The sequence below is a fragment of the Aotus nancymaae genome, unplaced genomic scaffold (assembly GCF_030222135.1).
Source record: "Aotus nancymaae isolate 86718 unplaced genomic scaffold, 86718_ANA_hifiasm-v0.15.2.pri h1tg000040l, whole genome shotgun sequence".
NCBI classification, from domain to species: domain Eukaryota; kingdom Metazoa; phylum Chordata; class Mammalia; order Primates; family Aotidae; genus Aotus; species Aotus nancymaae.
In genome coordinates, this window is record NW_026988454.1 from 11303526 (window position 1) to 11323116 (window position 19591).

Below are 19591 nucleotides of genomic sequence, written 5' to 3' on the forward strand. Positions count from 1 at the left end.
CATCACACCCAGCTAATTTTGATATTTTTGGTAGAGACAGGGTTTCACCATGTTGGCCAGGATGGTCTTGAACTCCTGACCTCAGGTGATCTGCCTGCTTTGGCCTCCCAAAGTGCTGGGATTACAGATGTGAGCCACTGCACCAGCCCCGGACAGGACTCTTGAATACCAGTTCTCCGTGTCCTGCTGTCTTGTCTGGCCCTGGTATCTGGCCTGCTGTTTCCCAGCACGTGCTAGGAGTGCCCCTCTCCTCCTCCCAGGCCCTGACTTCTCTGGTCACTTCCTCCTGGCTCCTGTCTGCTCAGTCTGTTGTTTACTCTTCGGATTTTCTAAAACATGGCAGCCCTGAGTCTTGGGCCCATGAAGGAGAGAACAGGAACCTGAGCAGGTGACCTCCATCAAGCCTCGTGTGCCGGGAGAATGTGGTGCCCTGTGGAGGGTGACAGCAGCTGCTGCCTCCCATCACTGCTGGTCCCTATGGGGGCTGTTCATGGAGAGTCAGCCTCTCCAACTGGGGAGCAGGAGGGGCACAGGGAGAAGAAGGGCAGAGGGAAGAAGGGGGAGCATTCTTCTTAGCTTCCTTGCTTCCCCTAGTCAGGACTGGGCTCCTGGGCTCCGAGGAAGTGAGAGGCAGGTCGCTGTGGCGATTCCTAGCGCTCACATGGGCAGAACTGCATGGGTATTCACACCACAACTCTCCTGTGTGATGGCGAGGAGGGTATTTTATTAGTTTGGAATTAATGGCTTGTCTCAGTGATGGAGTCTTTTTTCTTTTTCTTGTGGAGGACGGGAAGGCTGTGCGGAATATTTTATGCACAGTAAGGCTGTCTACCCTCTGTGTCGAATTGAAGAAGAAAAATGGAGAAACTCAGCCTTGTAAGAGTTCCCTTCTCCCAGAGGCCGGGAACATCCATGTGTGTAGTGCTTTTGATTAGATCTGCTGTTTTGCCCATGGCTGTTATCCATAAAAACACTCTTCTCATACACATTGTTCAAGCCTCTATGCACGATGCAGTTGCTCCTTTCTTTCTTTCCTTTTTTCTCCATCAAAGCCAAACAGGGTGGTGTTTTTCCTTAGTAAAACCCCTCTTCTTTTTGGCTCTATGCCTGGCTCTTCCCAAGGTGCTTGGAAAGAGAAATTCAGAATCATTTCCTTTTGTTCTTGACTGATTCATGGGTGGAGGGAGGAAGGGGTGGTTTTCCGTTTGAAACATAGAACTGTGTTCAAGCAGTTTTCACCAACGGTGTTCGCGGATCCGGATTGTGTGGCACTGCCCCATTAGTTGCAGGTTCCTTTTTTGTTTCTTCTCGTTTCTTTTTCTGCTTGTCTTTGAATACCCAGCACCCAGCACAGTGCTTGGCACAGAGTAGGTTTCTGGTGAGTGTCGACCACAGAATGTTGACGGTGCACTCGCTCCTGTGAAGCACGCAGGCGCTATCGCGTGGGGCTGAGTGCTGATTAATACACATGTGAATTAAACACAACATTTGTGGCTACACTTTCCTACTTCCAAAGCTTTATTCATGGAGTGCTGTGGCATAAATCAGTCTCAACTTTGCTCAACCCCAAACAAGAGTTATGTAGGAGCAGGAAAATCAAACCAGTGCTTTCTTAATTATAGTAGTGGTTTGAAAGCAGTTATTGACCTGTAGAGTCTCATTATTCGTCTTTCTGTCCATCCATATATCCATGTGACTTGCACAGTCAAGAGGTCAGATAGGAAAACAGCCAGAAATATGGTGCCTCTAATGTAACTGATAAGAATCTGAATTGGTGTGAATCTCCGTGGCGGGGGTCTACTTCCAGCACCTGATAAAACCAGACCGGCAGCCCTGGGAGGGAAGCCCTTCAGCACGATGGTTCTGCTAACGTCATCATGTGAAAAAAAGGCATATGCTTTTATGGGTATATTTTGTGAAACCGAGAAAATAAAAGACAAAAGAATATGGCTGGAAAAAAATAGTACCATCGTACACATTTCTTAAAAGGAAAAGTCATTCTGTTCTCTTAGCCAGTGCAGACTTGCTGCCTTAAAGGAGAAGCCCATTAAAAGAACATATTTGTGTGTGGAACAAGGTCACGCACTTATTGGTTTTCTGCTGCGCAGCATAAATATACCAGACAAGGAGAATCGGTGCTTTTACTATGGCCTTGTACTGTGCACAAAGGCTGCAGCACACACATATTTTCTAATCCAGGCAGTGCCGAAGTACAGAGGAACCCAGAGTCAGGGGTTTCAAAATTAGAGAAGAGTCCAGTGTTTGTTGCAAGAAATAAACATATTACCTGGAAAAACCCACTCTGGTCTTTTTTATAATTCCTTTTCTTAAAAATTTTAGTGGACAGGAGGAGTCTCGTTGTGTTGTCTAGGGGTTGGCCTTGAACTCTAGTCTCCAGCGATCCTCCCACCTCACCTCTTGAGTAGCTGGGACTACAGGTGCGCGCCTGGCTTCCAGCATCACATTCTGAGCAGTCAGTGACTGTGGTAGGAAGCGGGTGGGGTAGCCTGGGTCATCCAGGTTTCCGTGAAGCTATTCCACAGACAAATGACTTCCGTGTTTCTCGGATTCTCCCTTCTCTCCTGCGCCAATTTGTCCAGCCATTGGAGTTTGACTAATGTTGTTCATCTCCATTGTGCTGCTCTTGTATTACTATTACTAATGTGGTGACTCCTCATTCATCCAGCCTCATCCAGGCTTAGTGTTCCACGTAAATGCATTTTCCAGCCCACTGACATCACTTCTTCTGTTTTTTTCTTTTTACTTTTTTTGAGACAGAGTCTCGCTCTCTTGCCCAGGCTGGAGTGCATTGGCATGATCTTGGCTTACTGCAATCTCTTCCTCCCAGGTTGAAGCGATTCTCTTGCCTCAGCCTCCTGAGTAGCTGGGATTACAGGTGCCTGCCATCACGCCCAGTTAATTTTTGCATTTTTAGTAGAGACAGGGTTTCACCATGTTGGCCAGGCTGGTCTCAAACTCCTGACCTCAGGTGATCTGCCCGCCTTGGTCTCCCAAAGTGCTGGGATTACAGGCATGAGCCACCGTGCCTGGCCGACGTTACTTCTTTGAGTGTCAAACTTTAGTTTGTTTTCATCATTCTGAATAGCGATTTTCCTAAAATGTTTTAAACTCTTGCCTTCTTGAATAGCTTCCACACATTTGATGTAGCCTCATCTCAGGGATTCGGGGCATTTCTGCATGGACTGGTTTAGCTGTGCTGTAAAGCAGGGCTGTCCCTCCAGGCCATGGTGTTACCTAGGACTGCTTGGCTATGCTGAATGGCTCCGATCATTCACTGCTCATTCTGAGTGAGGGCAAGTTACTTTACCTTTCTTAGAATCAACTTCTTTACCTGTAAAATAGAGGCAGTAGTGCCTACCTCATTGGACAGATGGGCGAATTAAATTAAATTACACTTAGAAGGGTGCATGGCCATGACAGCTGTTCAATATGAGTGAGCCATTCTTAAGTGAGGAATTCCATCAGTCATCACCAACACAACATTAGTGCAATAATGATGACATTGGCATATATGCATGGAACACTTTAAAGATGTATACGGGGCTGGGTGTGGTGGCGTACACCTGTAATCCCAGCACTTTGGGAGGCCAAGCAGGTGGATCATGAGCTCAAGAGATTGAGACCATCTTGGCCAACATGGTAAAACCCCGTCTCTACTAAAAATACAAAAATTAGCTGGGCGTGGTGGCGGGTGCCTGTAATCCCAGCTACCTGGGAGGCTGAGGCAGGAGAATCGCTTGAGCCTGGGAGGTGGAGGTTGCAGCGAGCTGAGATTGTGCCACTGCACTCCAGCCTGGCGACAGAGAGAGACTCCATCTCAAAAAGAAGAAAAAGAAAAAAAAGACATATGTGGATATTTTCTCCAACAGTTTAATATAATTTACTCACTACCTGGGAGGGCGCTCCTGGCTGATCAGGGAAGCCTGGGAGTGGTTCTGCCCCATCCCTTCCTTTCTCCCCCAGAATGTGCCTGAACACTCATCCATGGCCTGCTGTTCAAGCTGAGGTTCCCCAGGAACACTTCCTTCCTCTTTTTGACCTAACTTGCATCTGACCCACTTTTGTGCTTAGTATCCCCTCAGCTCCCTGTGCTCCATTTGTTCCGTGTCAATTTCTGGTTGTAGATCGGTTGCTTTGTCAGGTGTTCTTGGATGTGAAGTGGGCTGTGGACCTGCAGGCTTCATTAAGTCAAGGCATCCAAATGCCCATCGCAACCACCCAGCGTCCTTGTGGCCATGTTGTCTGGGATGCATAGAATGGAAAAGATGATGACGGATTTGTAATCAGCCCCGATGGGAGGGGAGGGCAGATTCTGACATATCACAAAGGGCCCAATAAGAGTGGAAGTGGGCAGCGCTGTGGCTCCGAGAGACAAGCTGTCTCCATCCACCTGGGGAGACTGTCCCAGGACCAGGGTCTTGGTGGCATCAAGGCTGAGTGAGTGGATGTGGCGTGTGGGGGCTGAACTTCCACCATGTGGGGAGTGCTCCTCACGTCTGGGCTTCTGGAGGCTGCCTTTGGGCTCTGTGCAGGCCTGGACATCTCTGCCCCCACCTCCTTTGCCCTTACTCGGGAGATTCCTGCCTCCTTTCGCTCAGGCCCACTCCTCCCTCCTGAGCTGTTTCCTTGAACTGACTACTGAGCTTGACACTTTATTGACAGTGGAAGCTGACTCTATCCAGAAGAGAAGCTCAGTGTCTTAACTTCCAACGAGAATCTAGACTTAGTCATACCTGGAGCCTCCTTACCTTCCATTCACTCCACCAACCGTGCAACTAACTTTGTGTTTCCAGCATCCTCTCCGGGGTGCTCCCATTCATTTTCTCTTTCTTTGGGGAGCCATGTCCCTTGTTCTTCTGCAGAGCAGAGGTGATGACATCAGGAGCCCAGGGCACGAGTTCTCCCGGAGAGTTCTCTCACGGCTCTGAGAGATGTGGTCCTCCTGGGTGGTGTCACTATTGCTTTGCAACAGGAAAAGAACTACAAGAACAACAATTTCAACTCACAGTGAGAGAAGATGGTGTTTCTTTCACACACCATCTTACATAATAAGTGTATATCATTGAAATAAGTAAAATCATGTTTAAAGAGAGCTAGGCCAGTCGTTCACAAACTTGTTTAGGCCATAGTATAACTAGAAGTCTTTATGTTCTTTCCTGTATAAACGCATGATACAGAGACACATTCAGTGACATCACGTGAGTCAGGGACAACTTTACCAGCAGAACGTACGACTATGCCATATAAGTGCAATATAAAATCACAAGCATAAAATCCCCCAAAAATCGGGCTGTCAAATGTGACATGATCGGTTTTTTCTTTAATGATTGCTTAGTATGTGTTTGTTTGCTCCTTTATCAACTCTTCCTTAAGAGCAGATAAGTGGTACAAGCACCAAATGTTTAGGAAAAATATATGGGAGACCAAATTTAAATGGTTAAAATTATATCCAGTAGTCTAAGCCTAAAATTACATCCAGTAGTCTAATTTAAAATTCTGCCATTTTTTTTTCAGTTTTAGTGGTCAAACACTTTTGTTCTGCTTATGGGCAGTGTTTGGCACTTGGTTTTGAAAGTTTTTGCTGTAAGAGGACTCAGCCTCGATTTTCTCTCCATAAAAATGGAAATAGTAGTCAAACCTACCACACACGATTAGTGTGAGGGTGAAATGACATAATGTATGAAAATCATATATAAAGAGTGTTTGGCTGAAAACAAGTTCATCCTGCCCAAAGCAAGACAAAGATTTAATAAAATCCCTACAGAAACTCTGATGGCATTTATTACAGAAATAGAAAAAAAAATCTAAAGTTTTTTTTTTTTTTTTTTTTTTTTTTTTTGAGACGGAGTTTCGCTCTTGATACCCAGGCTGGAGTGCAATGGCGCGATCTCGGCTCACCGCAACCTCCGCCTCCTGGGTTCAGGCAATTCTCCTGCCTCAGCCTCCTGAGTAGCTGGGATTACAGGCACGCGCCACCGTGCCCAGCTAATTTTTTGTATTAGTAGAGACGGGGTTTCACCATGTTGACCAGGAAAATCTAAAGTTTTATGGAACAACAATGGGTCCCACTCAGTAGATGGTAGATGTCGTTTATAGTCTAGACTGCAATTCTTAATGATTTAACTAAGACATTTAAAAATTATACAAACATTTTGGTGATACCATGTACCAACTTACACTACTTACTGCACAATGCACACTGCACATGTGGGTAATAGTGGTTGTGTGTATAAGCGTTCAGACTGTGGTACGATGGCCCTTGGAGAAATTTGATTGGAACATTCTGCATTGGTCCTCAGTGGCTAACCAGGTGAAAGCGGGTTTATAAGAGTAGGATTCTTGGAGTGCCTATGGTGACTGAAGAGGTGTTTGATTGAACTACCACAGTGGACGTCATGCTGGCGAATAATTGCAGTAAGATTGTTCCTGTGACCTTTGATTCTATAAATGCAAAGTTTCAATGAAAGGGAGCAGCAAAGGGAGAAGAGAATTAAACATTTTGGGTAGGTCGAGCATGGTGGCTCACACCTGTAATCCCAGCACTATGGGAGGCTGAGGAGGGTGGATCATCTGATGTCAGGAGTTCAAGACCAGCCTGGCCAACATGGAGAAACCCCATCTCTACTAAAAATAAAAATAAATTATCTGGGCATGGTGGCACATGCCTGTAATCCCAGCTAGTTGAAAGTCTGAGGCAGGAGAATCGCTTGAACCTGGGAGGTGGAGGTTGTGGTGAACTGAGATCGCACCATTGTGCTCCAGCCTGGGCAACAAGAGCGAAACTTTGTCTCAAAAAAACAAAACAAAACATTTTGGGTAATGAGCTGGCAGCTAATGGTGGTAGACACTGATAATTTCCTCCCTTCCCTCCTTTTTTCCCTCTCTTTGTTCTGTCCTCCCTCCCTTTTCTTCTTTCCACCATCTCTGCACTCCCCCCAGCTTTAAAAAATAAGACACTTTTTTTTATAGGAAAGGATAAACTTTTCCCCCTTAGAACCTTCCCAAGTACTTTTCTTAGGTATATTTATTGTTCTCGTCTTGTAAATTGGTCATGCAGGGCTTTTTAAAAGGGAAATTTGTCCTTGACTGTAAGTCTTCTGTTCATCTTCAAGAACAGGCTAAATGCTTGCCACAGCTACCACCTCTTCTTCCTGGATGTGATTTTTACATTTACTTCCCCTCAAAAACCACGTCATTTTCTGCCACTTCCCATAAGGCAGTCAAGCTGGTAACTGTATTTTGATACTACTTACCAACCACCAGATAGAAGCCCTGACAATGATTACTGAAAATAGCCGCTAAGGATGGGTGAGCGTTTTCTTTTACCTTTCAGGCTCTTTACACCATTTGTCTCCAAACCTCTTTTGTGCCTCTATCAAAAAGAATACTGCAAACACACAGTGTATACGTATGTGTGTTTTAGATGTATTACATGTATGTGTAATTATGCATAGTTGTATTATGCCTATCATGAAACATACATAAAAATATAAGTAAATGGGATGAGACATGTGAGAGAGCTAATATGTTAAACATTAATTTATTCTATTTTTTTTTTTTTTTTTGAGATGGAGTCTGCTCTGTCGCCAGGCTGGAGTGCAGTGGCATGGTCTTGGCTCACTGCAACCTCCGCCTCCCAGGTTCGAGTGATTCTCCTGCCTCAGCCTCCCAAGTAGCTGGGACTAACAGGCGTGTGCCACCACACCCAGCTAATTTTTGTGTTTTTAGTAGAGACGGGGTTTCACCATGTTGGCCAGGATAATCTTGATCTCTTGACCTCATGATCTGACTACCTTGGCTTACCAAAGTGTTGGGATTACAGGCGTGAGCCACCGCGCCCAGCCTATTTTATCTTATTTTAATGGTTGTGATGGTTAATTGTATGTGTCAACTTGACTGGGACACAGGATATCTAGATATCTGGTTAAACATTATTCTGAGTGTGTCTGTGGGGGTGTTTCCAATGAGATTATGCTTGAATGGGTAGACTGAGTAAAGCAGATGGCTCTCCCCAGTGTGGGGGGCCTCATGCAATCTCTTGGAGGCCTGAATAGCACAAAAGGCAGGGTAAGGGAGATGCACATTCTGGGCCTGACTGTTGGGCTGGAACATTGGTCTTCTTACACTGGGACTTACACCATGGGCGCTTACACCATGGATCTTAGGCCTTCACATATGGTCTGAATTTTATCACCAGATTTCCCATGTCATCAGCCTGCAGATGGCAGATCATGGGACTTCTCAGCTGCCGTAATTGCATGAGCCAATTCTTTACAATATCAGTCTCTTTCTCTCTCTCTACACACACGCGCGTGCGTGCACGCACACACACACACATGAGAACCCAGACTAATACCATGGTATGATTAATTTTTGCTGTCATTAAATATCTCACAACCTCCAAACCTCAGGTACTTTTGGGGTAAATTTCACTGGCCTTTGAGGAACCTCATGTGCACCTGGACCTGATATAAATGATGAGACTCTAAACTTTGAATGGAGTCTGTAAGGAGATGAAACTTTTGGGACACTTGAGAGGGAGTGAGTGTATTTCGCATGTGGGAAGGACATGAATTATTAGGGGTCAGAGGGTGGACTATGGTAGCCAGCCTTCAAGGTGGCCCTCAGTGGTCCTCGCCTCCTGGTATAGTCCATTCCATACTATATCCAGGCTGACATCCGGGTTGGTTTGTGTGACCAACAGAATATGGTGAGAGTGATGAGTGATGGTGTTGACTTCTTCTTTTTTTTTTTTTTTGAGGAGTCTTGCTCTTTTGCCCAGTCTGGAGTGCAGTGGTGCAGTCTTGGCTCACTGCAACCTCTGCCTCCCAGGTTCAAGCGATTCTCTTGCCTTAGTTTGAGTAGCTAGGACTACAGGCGTGCACCACCGTGCCTGGCTAATTTTTGTATTTTTAGTAGACGTGGTTTTCACTATGTTGGCCAGTCTGGTCTCGAACTCCTGACCTCAGGTGATTCACCTGTGTTGGCCTCCCAAAGTGCTGGGATTACCGGCATTAGCCACCACGGCTGGCCTGATGGTGCCGACTTCTATGGCTAGGACTTTGCCACTTTTGCCTTGCTCTCTTGTAACACTCAGTCTGGGGGAAGCCAGCTGCCATGTTGTGAGGAGACTCAAGCAGCCTGATAGGGAGGCCCATGTGATGAGGAATTCAGACCTCTTTCTAAAAGCCAGCCAAAAGAGGAAATCTTGGAAGTGGCTCCTTCAGTCCTAGTGAAGCCTTCAGATGACTGTAGCCTTGGCCAACGTCTTCACTGCAGTCTCATGTGAGACTCTATGCCAGAATCACTCAGAGAAGTTGCACCCAAATTTTGACCGATAGAAACTGTGTGAGATACTAAATCCTTATTATTATTTTAAGTCACTAAGTTTTGCAGTGATCTGTTTTACAGCAATAGGTAATGAATACAGATTTGAATAGTTTTGTGGACCGTTTTTCAGATATGATTAATTTTTCCACTCTTTTTGTCTTTTTGTGACTAACACATGTCATATTAGGACTTGGAGATGTGTGGGTTTTGTCATGTTTGTGTTATCATTTGTGCTTGTATTGTTGGTATTGTGTTCGGTCTGAGGGTTCTTTGTGGAAATCGTACAAACTGTAATGTGCTATGAGGCACTGAAAGTAAAGAAAGACTGAGGACCACTGGCTGTGCTTGGGCAGCTCTTTTCCCTCATGATTCTTTTCGTACCATGTGATCTCATGCTCTGACATCAGATTGAGGCCGCCAATGTCAACCTGTATATTAAATATTAATAGATTAGTGTCTTTCTGGATTTTTTTGGTGGTGGGGGATAAAAATCATAAACAAAAGTACTAACATTTCTCCCCCACCACATCCCAAGGCTCGAGGCTCATCTTAGTTGTTTTTTTTTAGACAGAGTCTCATTCTGTTGCCCAGGCTGGAGTGCAGTGCCCTGATCTCGGCTCAATGCAACCTCCGCCTCCCAGGTTCAAGCAATTCTCCTGTCTCAGCCTCTCAAGTAGCAAGGGCTTCAGGCGTGTGCCACCATGCCTGGCTAATATTTTGTATTTAGTAGAGATGGAGTTTCACCACATTGGCCAGATTGGTCTTGAACTCCTGACCTCAGGTGATCTGCCTGCCTCGGCCTCCCAAAGTACTGGGATTACAGGTGTGAGCCGCTGCACCCAGCCCAAGGCTCATCTTTCAGGACCACTGCTTTAGAACAGGGGTTGGCCAATTACTGGCTGTTTTTATAAAAGTGCCATTAGGACATAGCAACACTCCTTTGGTCATGTATTATCTTGGCTGCTTTTGTGCTACCATGGCAGAGTTGGGCACTTGCAACTTGTGATCTTCAAAGCCCAAACCATTACTAGATGCCCCTTTACAGAAGGTCACCACTGTTGTTTTAGAAAATGGATGGAGCTTGAGGGTGCTTAGCATCAACTGACTTGCGCCCTTATGCAGGGGCAGGCAATATGCAATACAGAGTCACCCAGGGAGTTCTGAGAAAACACAGTTCTGTGTCTGCCCTGGCAGTGTCATTCTGGCCTGGGGCTTTGATTATCCCAGACTGTATCCTAGAACCTAGTTACGACTTGAACTTTAACCAATAGCAATATGGCAATGCAAGTGACAGGGCAGATCTGAACTAGGGCATTTTACATTCTATGGCTGACGGAAAACATCCTTCTCCTTTCTTTCTACTATGTCCATCCTAAACCATGATCTAAAGGCTTTTGTTCCTTTCTTTTCTCAGAGCCCCTGTCCTCAACCCTTCTTCCCTTTGGATTGCTCTTCTCAAAGACCTTGGCTTGATTGGCACCTTCTCATCTAAGCTCAGCTTAAATGCCACCTCTATAGAGAGGCCTTTTCTGGACACCTAGTCTAAGATGGCCCCAATGACAGCTCCATCACTCTCTATCTTATGTTCTGTATTATTTTTTCTTATACTTATCAATATCTGAAATTATTTTATTTATGCCTATTTATTGTCTTCTAGATAACAAACTACTAGAATGCAAGAACCTGAAGAAGAAAGACCTTGTCTGTCTCATTTGTAACTGTATTTTCAGGGCTTAAAAATAGTGCCTGATTCAAAGTTTGAATATTTGAGAATGAACAGGAGGAATTGCCTGATATTATTTTGTGTTTGGCTGTAGAATGGTATTGCATCATGGCTCATAAATCATGCAATTGGCTAGGAAAAGGTCTGAGCCTGAATAAAACATGTTGCTTTTTTTTTCCCATGCTCTGGATTCATTAGCAGTTATCAATTATACCAGTGTTTAACCCATGCAATGATGTTGTTTTTGAAAATTGTAATGATGGTCTATTTGCTTATTCCTATAATTCCTATTTAGTTTGTCTTTTATTCTTTAATGCTACCTCTTCCTTCTCCCTCTCCCAACCTCATTACTTTTCTGTTCTTTTATTATGGTTTATAGACAATCTTTTGTATCTTGGGTAGGAATGTTTGCTTTATATCTCTCAGAGAACACATTTTTCCATTTGCTGCCTCTGCCGATTATTCCACAGTGACTCATTTCCCTATGTGGCTTGTCATCTTTGCGTGTGAGCTCATCTTCGGTGGGAATTGATTTTCTGGGATGACATTGGATCCTGATTGTGCTTTTGTCTAGAGATTCTTATTTTCCATTTGCTCTTTGCTTTTCCCTGGTCTGTACCAGTTTTCTTTTTAATTTTTAAATTGTGGTAAAATAATCATAATGCAAGTTTACCATCTTAACAATTTTTTTTCAGTAAACAGAGTCGTGCTCTGTCACACAGGCTGGTGTGCAGTGGCACGATCATAGCTTATTGCTGCCTCAAACTCTCTGGGCTCCAGCAATCCTCCCACCTTGGCCTCCCAAAGTGCTGGGATTACAGGTGCGAGCCACTGCACTTCACCCATCTTAACAATTTTTCAGTGTACAGTAATGTTCAGTAGCATTAAATATATTCACGGTATTGTGCAATCAATTAGCAAAACTTTTTCATCTTGGAAAACTGAAACTTTATACCCTTTAAGCAGTGACTCGCTGTTTTCCCCTCTCCCCTCCACTAGCAACCACCATTCTACCTTCTGTCTCGATGAGGTTTGGCTACTCCAAGTACCTCATATAAGTGGAATCACACAGCATTTGTCATTTTGTACCTGGCTTATTTCAGTTAGCATGATGTCCTCAAAGTTCATCTAGGTGACAGAATGTTCTTCCTTTTCGAGGCTGAATAATATTTCTTATATGTATATACCACATTTTATTGATCAGTTCAATTGATACCTGGGTACTTGTGTCTATCACCTTTTGGCTGTTGTGAATAATGCTGCTATGAACATGGGGGTTCAAACACCTCTTTGAGACCCTGCTTTCGGTTGTTGTGGATATGCTTGGAGAAGTGGGATTGCTGCATCAGTGCCTGTCTTAATTTCTCAGCTGGGGTTCCCTCCTCACGTAGGTAATAGAGATGTGAACGCTACACATGTGCGTAGCAGGCACTGGCTCCAGCTTCCTACGGGTGAGGCTTTCTACCCATTGCACTGAGCTGATGGCGAGCTTTCTTGCTGATTCTCTAAACCAGGGCGTCAACTTTCTAAGCTCATTGTCACCCTCCAGGCAAAGCTTCATGGCTTCCAGTTTAAACAGGAGCTTTGTTTCAGCTTTGTGTCTTGCACGGGCCCAAGGCCTCATCTCCTTTTCCTGTACAGGTGTTAAAACGAGTCCCACGCCTGTTAGGCTATGTCTGTTTACAACACCCCGTCGTCTGTTTGGCTTCAGCTCACACTCACCTCTTTTTCTTTGAGTTGTTCTTTATTCCTGACATCAGGGAATTTTCTTTCCTTGCTTTTGAGTATGCATTAAAAAACAGTTTATCCAGCATTTTCAGTATTCGGTGTGTATGTGTATGTGTGTGTGTGTGTACTTTCAGTTCTATTCGACCTGTAGTGCCAATAGATATTTATTTGTTCATTCAATATTTTCTGACCATTTATAGCCTACACAATGATAAGCCTATGAGAACTAAATAGTAATCTTCTGAACTCCTGTAACTCAGGAAGATGTTAAATCTTAATACACTAACAGGCAAGATGTAGATATTGCTGTGCAATTGAGGCAGTGGAATCCGTTTTTAGCTTGGATCCCAAACAGAAAGGTTCTTTTCCTACCAAAGCTGCAAATGAGCCCCTCCTCAAGTAGTGTGAACCCCAGGTGCAGAGTACAGAGATCCGCGGACCAGAGCTCTGAGCACTGATGTTGCAGAGAAGATCTGGAGCCAACACACCAGAAGGAAGGGGCGTTTCCCTGGGTCAATCAGTAAGAACAGGCAGGCAATTTTGCAACACGCATTATAAGATAAGCTATGTCACAGACACATGGTCTTGTTAATTAATGTTTAATATATATGTAACAAGCATATCAGCAAAGATCAAGAATTTTCTGCAGATAAGAAAAAGGGCAGTGAGACTTGCTGGGGTTATTTTTGTCCACACCCATTGGTTTCAGGGTTGCCAGCTTCTTTCTTTCCAAGTCTAGGGTATATGAGACAGAAAGAAAACCCAGGGAACTCAACACTCTTCATTCCTTGCGTCCCAAGGTCCCTATTCAGTCTACCTCCTTCCATTCACCTTTCAGAGTCTTCTGACGTTTGATTTATATACATAGGTAATGTCTAGGGTTTTTAGTTGCAATTAGTGGGAGAAATAAAAGAAGTACAGCTACCCTATCTTCTTGGTGGATGATTTTTTAAAAATAAACTTGTTGTGTTATTTTACTCCAATCATTAAATTACTATATGCTTATTAAAATCTTTATAATATAGAAATGATGAAATTGAGAATAATAATTGGGCTGGGTAAGATTGTGAATATATGAAAGAAACAAACACAGTTCAGGTAAGAATATGGGATTAGAAAGCTGCTTTTTATTTCACTACAACTTCAGACATTTTGTGTTCACATTTTTTTCCTTTTTTCTTTTCTTCTTTCTTTTTTTTTTTTTGAGATGGAGTCTAGCTCTGTTGCCCAGGCTGGAGTGCAGTAGCGTGATCTCGGCTGACTACAACCTGCGCCTCCTGGGTTCAAGTAATTCTTCGGTCTCAGCCCCCTGAGTAGCTGGGATTTACAGGTGCCTGCCACCACGCCCAGCTAATTTTTGTATTTTAGTTGAGACGGGGTTTCACTGTGTTGGCCAGGCTGGTCTTGAACTCCTGACCTTATGATCCACCCACCTCAGCCTCCCAAAGTGCTGGGATTACAAGTGTGAGCCACTGTGCCCGGCCTCACATTTTTTTTCTGTAACAAAAATTTTCTTTCTTTTTTTTTTTTTTTGAGACAGAGTCTTACTCTATCACCCAGTCTGGAGTACAGTTGGTGCGACCTCGACTCACTGCAACCTTAGCCTCCCAAGTAGCTAGCATTACAGGTGCCCACCACCACGCCTGGCTAATTTTTGTATTTTTAGTAGAGGGGGGTTTCACCATGTTGGCCAGGCTGATCTCAAACTCCCGGCCTCAAGTGATCCACCTGCTTTGGCCTTGCAAAGTGCTGAGATTACAGGCAAAAATTTTCAGTTTTATAAAGACAGATGAATAGAGATGAACTTCCCTTTAAGGAAAACTGTTACCTATAGATTTGGATTTACAAAGTGAACAGATAAGGATGTGATTCTGAGTTTTACTCTGAGTCACCCCAAAATTTTCAGGAACTCATGTGTTGTATGAAGTCAACTCGAAATAATTTTACTTGATTATCACTCTGGGATTCTTGATATCAATAGAATTCACATTAGTAAGTACAGTAAACCCCTGGGTCAAATCATTTTCCAGGTATAATTCCTGATATATGACTTGAATAAAACAACCTCTGAGGCAAATATTATTCTTGCATTCTGATACCAGGTCACAATAGGGTTCTACTGAATTATTAGGGAAAAAGATGCTCAATGAGATTTCTTGCCCTGGATGTAGACTTCAGCCAGGCATTGATGTTTTTGCCATTAGACTCATGAAGCTGAATGTTACTGTAATGGTATTCTACTGTCACACAACATTGGGGTCTAAATGAGTTTTTCCTAAAACAGGCCCATTCACAAGGTGGGCCCAGCCATCTCTCACCATTTCCTTCATGCCTCTGTTTCAGGAGACATTTTCCCAATCTTCATTCATCTTCCTGCAAGAAACAACTCCAATTCACACCAGGAATTGTAATGTTAACTATACTGTAAAGTGGTTATTTAAAAGCCACAATCCGTGTTGTGTGAAAGCCAAACTTATAGTGGGGGAAGGGCAGACAGCCCCAGTCATCAAAGGATAAAAATCTATACTAATCTTAAAAGCAAAACACAGTGCAGTGTTTCTTGTTTATTTTTCTACAAAAGGAGGCCATTGTATTTCTGTTCCTGGCCATGTCAGCAGTGATGGGCCTCCCCAACCGCCCCCACCAGTTTTTTTCAAGCATTGATTGTTGACTTCCCCTGACACCCCATCACAACCCATTAGTACTGGAAACTGACAAGCCCAGCTGCAGCAGCAAAATGGCAAGTTTGAAAGAAAATATCAGAAGCACAGGCAAAGCCCAGCTCTTAGGGACCCGCACAAGACCCAAATGCAGTGACTCCTCCCCGCCCCCACAACACCTTTGCGAAGGTCAGCAGAATCAGCAGATTTTCTTTAACCCACACTTCAAGGTCTTGCGGAAATTATAAGGAGTATTGCTTTATTTTTACTTTCATTTTCAAAGGAACCGGGTTGAGGCATATGAAAACAGAGTTGGCTAAAGTGCTTTTGCTGAGAATGCTAATATACATTATGTCTCTTTTCAGACTCAAGCGTTTCAGGCATTAGTGGCTCAGCAGTCCTGGGCCACTTTAAATCCTGGCAGCTTCTTAAGTTATGAGTCTTTTTCTTCTTTTTTTTTAATTCAGCAGAGTTATATGGTGCCTGTGTTCCGAGAGTTACAGTAATAGCAATCGCCAGCATTCCCTGTGATTGTACAGTTGATTGCCCAGGGGAAAAAAGTGACAACTCCAGATTTCCAATAGACCTTGTATTTGCAGAGATATGAGTTCAAGCAAGGCCAGCCAACTTGTCAAAATCTTAAGAGCCAAGACACAAGGTGAATCTAACTTTAGCTAAAGGGCTGGATGTAAGTTTTGTGCAGTCAAAGCCCTGGAGAGGGGGTAACTAAAAAAATGGTGACCATCATCCATGTAGGTGAAAAAATCTAACTGCAAATGGTGGTTGAATCAAGAGTAGATAATAAAGAGCCACATAAAAAACCAGCATCAAGCAGGAGTTCCTACATTTTTACCCCTTGTGAGCAGAGAGGCGGCAATACACAAGCGTGGGCTAATGGCAATGATGGTCTGCCTCAGGAACGGGCACTTGGAAGCCATCGTTTAGCACCGATCTTGCCTGGGGATGGCAAGATGGCCTTAGGGGGAAATAAGAGCAAATCCTGTAAGTGACTTTTTTTTTTTTTTTGGATGGAGTCTCGCTCTGTTGCCCAGGCTGGAGTGCAATGGTGCGATCTTGGCTCACTGCAACCTCTGCCTCCCAGGCTCAAGCCGTTCTCCTGCCTCAGCCTCCTGAGTAGCTGGGATTACAGGTGCCCGCCACCACACCTGGCTAATTTTTGCATTTTTTAGTAGAGACAGGGTTTCACCATTTTAGTCAGGCTGGTCTCGAACTCCTGACCTCAGATGATCCACCTGCCTTGGCCTCCCAAAGTGCTGGGATTACAGGTGTGAGCCACCATGCCCAGCCCCTTAAGTGAGTTTTATGGCCAGCTCTACCATCAAGCCTGTGTGCACTTGGGAGTTACCCACTTCCTCCTTCGCCTCTGATTGTGCTTGATGTCTTACTAAGCTGATGATGTGTTTCTTGCCTTCCCAGAACCCCTAGGAGAGGTCTGGGAAGTCTGGAGTATGGGCCACCTCTGAAGTCCTGCATCTTAGACTTGCTTGCCTGCTGCCCAGACAGCTGGCGGACCCACAAACTCTCCCTAGTTTCCCATGAGCCCTCCATGTTCTCTCCCTTTGGTAAAGATGGCTGCTCTGGCAGAGGAGGGGCCCACAGGGAAATTGCAGTGCTCCTAGGCTTCAGGGCCTCCCCCCTGGACCTTGCTGCATCTGCCAGGGTGCAGGCTGAGCCCCAGTCAGAGAGAGCTCCTCAGTGACAGCCATGCAACCTGCAGGCAACAGGCCAGCCTAGGTCGCGAAGCCTCAGTATAGAATGGCTTGCCTGGTACATGGTCCAGCACTCAACCCATGTCAGCACTGAAACCTGGAAGATGTGGCTTCAGCTCTGCCTTTGGCTCTGAACCAACCCTTTTCTTCATCTGCAGGAGCCTCTGAGAGGACCTGGCCCTGCCTTGTCCTCAGTGCTTCTAGAATGACAGCCTCGTGCTTCTCTGCCCTGTCCCCAGCATCTGCAGTACTCGGCTCCCCTGATGCCACCCGAGAGCCTACTTGACTCCCTCGGATCACCTGTTCTCCCCTGACAAGAGCAGCCCTTTGAGTTTGGGCTGGGTCTGGATCTTTGGCAAAGATTTGACAGCTTCAGCAGCTTCCTGGTTTTGGGTCATCTCTGGACTCTTGGCCCTGTGTGCCAAGTCATCATTTAACCATCTTTGGAGTTGGTTTCATGCTCTGAGCCCAGCCCTGTGCCCATCTGCAGATGACCAGTTCAGACCTTCCTTGTTCTAGCCCATTTGGGCCGCTTTTGTATCCAATCTTTCTAGAAAGCATTCTTTTGCATTATTTGGTTGCACCACACCTGACATTGTCCTGAAATGCCTGAGTGTCTGGTTCTTCTCCCTATATTGAGGAAATAGGAAGGGTAGATCTTCTCCATGGGTGCAGGGTGGGAGAGTAGGGGGCAAAGGCCAGAACCATGAGCAAGGGAGAGGCTGGAGATTGCATGAGAAAGGTGAGTTTAACATGGGCCACAAAGGCAACCAGACCCTGACTGTGCATCGGGAACTGAGGCATATTCCCAGAGAATACTCAGAGAACCACCCGGGATGAAGATGGGTGTGAGATTCGCCAGGAAAGAATTTGTGCCTGGGAGGTGTCCAGATGGAATCCAGAGAGGGGTGCGGAACTCTGGTGGTGGTTTTCCGTGCTTCTGGCTCTTGTTTAAGTGAGGCAGGGCCATTTAAAGCTGCTATGATATGAAACCTTTTGGCTTATCATCAATAAAGATTTAGTAAGTACCTCTGGCTACTAACCTGAGTCCTTACAAGGTGAGAGAGCTGAGGTGAGGGCTAGTGTTCTGGAGTGGAAGTTGGAGGTGTGGTAGTAGCTATGCACATAGATCATGAATTTTCAGGGCTCTCTGATGAAAAAATCCCATGTTCTGATTTCAAAAGGAGGTCAAGGTAATGAAAAAATGTGGATGGAGGCAACGATTGCACCCTTACTGCTTGCTAGGCAATGAATCTCTCTCTCTCAAAGATGAATATATATATATATAAATATGTATATGTATATATCTAATATATATTTCTATATTCTTAGAATATATATATTCTAATATATACACTATAAATGTATATAGTATGTATATTCTTTGCAATATATACTATATATTTTTATATTATATATTTATAGTGTATGTATTCTTAGCAAGGTATACTATATTTTATATGCTATTTATAATATGTATTTACAGTGTATATATTCTTAGTAATATATACCATATATTAATTATATATATTTATAGCATATATATTCTTAGCAATATGTACTATATATGTATTATTTATAATGTATATTTATAGTTTATATTTTCTTAGCAATATGTACTTTATATATTATTTATAATGTATATTTATGTATTCTTAGAAAAAATATATTCCTATATATAGATAATATATTCCTATATATAATAATGTACTCCTATATATTATACATATTAATCCTATATATATTCCAATAATATATATATATATTTTCCTAAGAATATGTATGTATATGTTCTTAGTTCTGACAAAATCTTTTGAAGCTTGGATTATTATTATTAATACCATCTTATATTAATTGATGAAGCAACTCAGATCGCAAGATTTAATTTTCATATATTTCACACCTGGGCCCTTCCATGACCCCATCATGGTTCCCTTCTATTTAAGAAGCGTTTAAACTAAGTTTTATTAAGACAAGTTCCAGCTACAAATGATTAAAATGGGCTTGAAGGAGACAGATACCCAGGTCCTCCACTTAGCCAGATCTGAGATATGCAAGACTGTCTGGAGGGAGATTTTGTACCTTGACCAGAAGATGTGAAGAACAATTTCAAGAAACATTTACTTAAGCTTTTTCATGAAAAAAAAAAAAAAAAAAGTGAAAGAATAACTCCAGTTTCCTTGGGCTGATTCTTTTGTGAAATACTTTGGCAATGATCAAGAAATGGATTTAAAATACTGGTTGAACTATCAGATTCATCTTCACTATTTGGTATTATTTTTCTAGGTCTCCACTGAGGGAAAAAAAGAAGTATGTTAAGAAATCGGCCCAATAATTTAAACATTATGTATTTCAGTGTGTCCAAAAGCAGAAAGGAATAGAGGACAAACTAAGAGGAT

The 19591-nt window shown here is 43.7% G+C and overlaps 1 long non-coding RNA gene across 1 annotated transcript in view; it reads left to right on the plus strand.

Annotated features, from left to right (window-relative positions):
• The window catches only part of LOC135268279 (uncharacterized), an 80000-nt gene extending 62514 nt beyond the window's left edge, over positions 1–17486 (plus strand). Inside the window, exon 3 of the long non-coding RNA XR_010336544.1 lies at positions 17351–17486. This is a non-coding gene — a long non-coding RNA (uncharacterized LOC135268279). The remainder of the gene's footprint in view (positions 1–17350) is intronic.
• Positions 17487–19591: the final 2105 nt, after the last annotated feature.